The sequence below is a fragment of the Mytilus californianus genome, unplaced genomic scaffold, assembly GCF_021869535.1.
Source record: "Mytilus californianus isolate M0D057914Y unplaced genomic scaffold, xbMytCali1.0.p SCAF_35, whole genome shotgun sequence".
Lineage (NCBI taxonomy): Eukaryota > Metazoa > Mollusca > Bivalvia > Mytilida > Mytilidae > Mytilus > Mytilus californianus.
The window spans coordinates 721,035-727,195 of record NW_026262685.1 but is presented as its reverse complement, the minus strand read 5'-3'; positions in this window follow the sequence as shown (position 1 = coordinate 727,195).

The window sequence follows — 6,161 nt, the reverse complement described above, 5'->3', positions numbered from 1 at the left end:
CTATTAGGTCATTCAATTTTAAAAAGACTAAAATATCAATCAGTACACATCCAACATCCAATGGATTTAGTGTAAAGACGTCATAAACAGTCAGAGAAAAACATGACATTGTGCAATGCCAGGATACAGGTATCGACAGATTGTAGAGCCATGGCATATGTATATACAAAAAATATTTAGTTTGATCTTAATTTAGTGATAACAAAATCAATATTAATACCATTAAAAACAATATTCAAAGATCTAATTACAGTGTTGAATTGAACCTTTTAGAATAAGTTTATTTAAAAGATCGATAACAGGGGCGTAGCTACCTTCTTAATGAAGTGGAATCACAAACTATAGGGCGAGGGGTCTCGAAGCCCCCCGGAAGCTCCGCGAATATAGCGTTTCAAAACAATCACAACCGAAACAAAACTTGGACATTTTTGTTGTGGATCTTTGGTCAACTATTTGTTTAACTTCGAGTCGAATGAAGACTTAACATTGTCGCTTGCGTTTTTTGTACGTGAAAGCTTTTAAAATCACGGAGATTTGTTCCATATGCTAGTATTTCTATTGAGCAAAGTAGATTTAAAAAAACAAACAATAAACATAAACACAATACTATATGTGGAGTTTCTGTTAGCATAAACATCATGGATACCAAATACTTGGTGGACACATTCTCATATATTTTGCTTAACATATGTATTTAGATGTTTAAAAATTTTGTGGGTAAACTCTACAAGAGAGAGATGGGAATTTCGAATTTTACGTAGTTAGGAATATTCGAAGTTGAAATTAATGAACTTTTTCAGAATAAATGGTACTTTGATCACGATCTTTTTCATGATCTGCGTTTTTAATTAGCCAGCCTATAAAAGATTTTTTTGTAAAATAAATAAAAACGTAAAACATGTATACTGGAAAATGTGTACTTTTTTTATAATAACAGCAGTTCCAACTTCTCATCTACTAGTATACGGAAACTATTGATTGATTGAATGGTTATTAATGTCCGATAGCAAATATAACATGCACACAGGACGAGATACGTTGACGTGATGTGAAAAATATAGATTTCACCACTGCAACAAGTGTGTTACGATATTTCTCCACTCGAGACTGTTAAATTTCAATATTTAAAGCGCGAGGCTTGCCGAGCTTTTTAAATACTTTAAATTTAACTGTTGAGAGTGGAGAAATATCGTAATACACGAGTTATAGTGGTGGAATCTGTTTCTCTAATGATTTTTATCCTCCCTTTTCAAAGATTTGCGGAAAGTTGTGTTCTTTATATGTGACGTCATCATGCATGGTCGCCTTTTTTCATGACGTCACAATAGGAAAATTCAGAAGAAACCAAGAAAATTTGACGTCATAATTAAATTTCGACCAATCATTTGCCGAGAACAAATTTTTCACTAGTGAGGAGAAATATTTTTCTCACACCGGTCAAGAAATGTGAAAATAGCAAAAAAATTAGAGAATGAACTATTCGTGTTGTCAAGACCTACATACTTAGTCAATATTGAACTAGTTCACAAGGTAAGTCATTATTCCCGGATCGATACGAGTTGAAGAGTCTTCATTCTAGTAAGATGTGTGCTTTGGGCGAAGCGGAAAATAATAATTTTCAAGTTTTTTTGTTAACCCTAAAGGGATTATGTTTTTTTTTGCACTCAAATTGAGTATACGACTCACTCCATACTTACTGTTTGAAATGGATAAAACGGGAAAAAGCTGACAAAAAATCTTTGGACTCTTTTTTTAATTCAGTAATGAACATAGTTGATATACGTATTCAACATTTTAAAGAACATTTTACTCTTAACAATAACCACAATAAACCTATTTCTCGTATCAAACATAAACTAAAAGAACTAGCCAAGGAATTTGTTTTTGTCCCGGCCGATAAAGCTGCTAATAATATTATTATTGTTTGACGTAAATTTTACATTGAGGTTCTGAAAAAAGAAATCACCAATTCACCAACATTCCAACTGACTCCATTTTCAGAAAACGACATCTGTAACAAACATAAACTTTTAGCTACCGCTTTACAAGCAGAACCAAATACAATGAAAGTCCCAACTATGTACTAGTATTGGCTTCCGAAGCTACACAAAACACCTTACAAATATAGATTTATTTCGTCTTCAAGCCATTGTTCCACTACTAAATTGTCTATTCTTCTTACCAGTACACTTGGTACAATCAAAAACCTGATAATAAATTGTTCAAATAAGGCCTTCGAAAATAGTGGAATTAATTACTTTTGGAGTGTCAAGAACTCGTTGGAAGTACTTGATAAATTACATGCATATATTGGTGATTTTGAATCTGTTCAAAGTTTTGATTTTTCTACCCTATATACCACATTGCCTCACATTCTCATTAAGAAAAAATTCACACACCTAATTAAATGGGCATTTAAAAAGTCAGAATGTGAATATATATGTTCAAACTCTTTTAGGTCATTTTTTAGTAGCAATAAACAAAAAAACTATGTCAATTGGACATGCTTTGATACTATATATGCCCTTGAATTTTTACTAGATAACATTTTTGTTCGCTTTGGAGATTCCGTATATCGTCAGGTTATCGGAATTCCAATGGGGACTAACTGTGCACCACTTATTGCGGACCTTTTTTTGTATTGATATGAGTTACAATTTATGACAAAAATCAGCAAAGACCCATCGAAACAACATCTGATACACAAATTTAATAATACTTTTAGATATTTGGATGATATTTTGGCTCTCAATAATGACGACTTCAGTATGTATACTAAAGAAATTTATCCTGTTGAACTTACTTTAAATAAAGCTAATACTAACAATGACCACTGCCCTTTCCTCGATCTTGATATCTATATCATTAATGGAAAGCTTAATACTAAAATATATGATAAAAGAGATGATTTTTCATTTCCTATCGTTAATTATCCATTTTTAGATGGTGACGTTTCCTTGTCACCATCTTACGGTGTTTATATATCTCAACTTGTACGATTCGCTCGTGTATGTAACAATGTTTTAGATTTTAACGAGAGAAATTTATGTATTACTGAAAAATTATTACACCAGGGTTTTCGATATCACAAACTAGTCAAAACATTTACTAAATTTTATCATCGGTATAAGGACATCATTCGTAAATATAGCTCAACATGCAGACTTCTTATACGGTCAGGTATTTCACATCCATTTTTTTATGGAAATATTCTTTATAAAGCACAAAAATGTCAGTACTCACCTCTGAAACTAACAAAACCTTTAAATAGACTTATTAAGAAGGGATATAGTTACGATACTGTTGTCAGGTCATTAAAGATTGCATATTTTGGCGTTAATATTGATTCACTTATAGGGTCTTTGCATCGGCACTAAACACATTTATTTAAAAACCAGTTGTTGGCATGACACGGGTTATGTTCTTCTCATATATGTTATGATGGTATGATACTAAACCCCTAACGGGAAGGATTGTGCCTGATATTCATATGATGAAGACATAATCCTTTCAATCAGTTTAATTGAAGTCTGGAGCTGGCATGTCAGTTAACTGCTAGTAGTCTGTTGTTATTTATGTATTATTGTCATTTTGTTTATTTTCTTTGGTTACATCTTCTGACATCAGACTCGGACTTCTCTTGAACTGAATTTTAATGTGCGTATTGTTATGCGTTTACTTTTCTACATTGGCTAGAGGTATAGGGGGAGGTTGAGATCTCATAAACATGTTTAACCCCGCCGCATTTTTGCGCCTGTCCCAAGTCAGGAGCCTCTAGCCTTTGTTAGTCTTGTATTATTTTTAATTTTAGTTTCTTGTGTACAATTTGGAGTTTAGTATGGCGTTCATTATCACTGAACTAGTATATATATTTGTTTAGGGGCCAGCTGAAGGACGCCTCCGGGTGCGGGAATTTCTCGCTGCATTGAAGACCTGTTGGTGACCTTCTGCTGTTGTCTGTTCTATGGTCGGGTTGTTGTCTCTTTGACACATTCCCCATTTCCATCCTCAATTTTATACGGTATGGTTGTGGTACCAACAACTATGTAGCTGGTATTTTCTAAACAATGCCTGTAATATAAAAAGTTCCTCTAAGTTTACACCAGTTGTATGTATTTATCGTACACATACATGTCTTACAGGATTAAAAATTCCGCTGCATGTGTATTTCTCTTGCTTTTATTCTTTGTGTAGTTTTTAAAATGCATACATAGAAAGACCAATTCCTATATGTTAACTTTGTCCCTCTCTCTTTCTTCTCTCTCTCTCTCTCTCTCTTTTTTTGTGAAAACGACGTGGATGCACGTGCTGCCGTGCCTCCGGGTAGCTACGCCCCTGGGAACTTCTGTTAGGTGGAGCAAATATACATTGACAGAATTACGCTGATTTTCAGTCTTGAGAACTTCTGTGTAGTATTTACGTCATATCACTACAATGTATATGTATCCAAATTGCACATTTCTAGTTGCTTTGTTGGTCGTAACGAACAAAAACGCTTTCCCACTGCATGCTTAAAGCTAATTTCTCGTCCTAATGGGGTTTTATATGTATTTCTGCTCAAGTTCAATTGGAAGCAACCCAGCAAGTATATAGGACATATGTTAAGACTGGTAGTACTTTTATACTAAGTGAGGTTGTTGCTTGTGGAACTAGTCCATTTTTACCGTGGAGCCCTGTTCCTAATTGATTGTACACTGTCCTCTAGCCTTTTTTGACTATTTTTAGAGGGTGACACAGTTAGCACAAGACTATCTTTCGTTGTGGCCTTCTGACAATTTAAAAAAATAAATAAATTAGATAAATCCATAGTAGAAACAGAACGCAATACTGGGGTAGGTAGTTCGATAAATGTATGCTTGTATAATCAGAGACATAGATATAAGAAGATGTGGTATGAGTGCCAATGAGACAACTCTCCATCCAAGTCACAATCTATAAAAGTAAACCATTATAGGTCAAAGTACGGTCTTCAACACGGAGCCTTGGCTCACACAGCACAGCAAGCTATAAAGGGCCCCAAAAATTACTAATGTAAAACCATTTAAACGGGAAAACCAACGGTCTACTCTATGTTTACTAGTATACGTCTTTCGAATAATAAAGTGTTTTCTTCATCATGTTTGATTTTGATGGCCCATGAGGCACAAACTAAAAAAATCCAATATTATCTGATCTAAGAGAATAACAAATGCCATTAATGAATTGATTTTAAAATATCTCATAAATAATCTGGAGCATAATTGTTAATACATTTACACATAAGTTTACCTCTGTCATATTCACTGAGTTTTATTCTTTAAAGTAAACCAACTAACCAGTCTAGAGGATATCTTGCGAACTTTAGCCGATTAACTTGCTCAGATTATGCCAGAGAGTTGTCAATATATTTCAAGACTTGACTTTATCTTATTCTAAATTATTAAACAATAAATCAATAGCAGCATCCAAATGTTTTGGTTTTTTTTTTATGACTGGAAACCATAGACATGAATTTAGTATTACATATTGCTGTCTGTTTTATAATTGTCGCTAAACGATATTCATGTAATTAGGGCAATCTTAATTGATTGATTGATTGCTTCAAATCTTGACAACTCGCCCCACTACCAAATCGCCCCACTTTTTCACCAACTCGCCCCACTTTCTAAAAAAATCGCCCCACTTATGAAAAAGGTTAAAATCCCGCTGAATAAAGGTTTGCTAACTCGCCCCACATATGAAAAAGGTAAAATCCCGTTCAATATATAGGTCTGCCAACTCGCCCCACTTGTGAAAAAAAGAATATCATCTTACTACATTAATGACTATCAACTCGTCCCATTTATGAAAAGGAGTTTAATCCCATTGAATAAAAGTCTGCCAACTCGCCTCACTAATGAATAAAAGAATTAAACTGTACTGAATTGATGAAAACCTTAGAAATGCATCTTGTTTATTTAACTCTTATCTTTTGGTTGAAATAATGCAGAAAGAAGTTAGTATCAGCATTTCTATGACGTACGATGTTATTGACTATTGTAAATGTTTATGACGTTTGTTTTCTGGTAAATGTAATCATTCACTGTTTTACTTGATAAGTCACCATGGGTGTTTATAATAATAATTAAGTTATTCTCCAATGAATACTAAAATTAATTAATAAAGTATCATTGAATTTGACT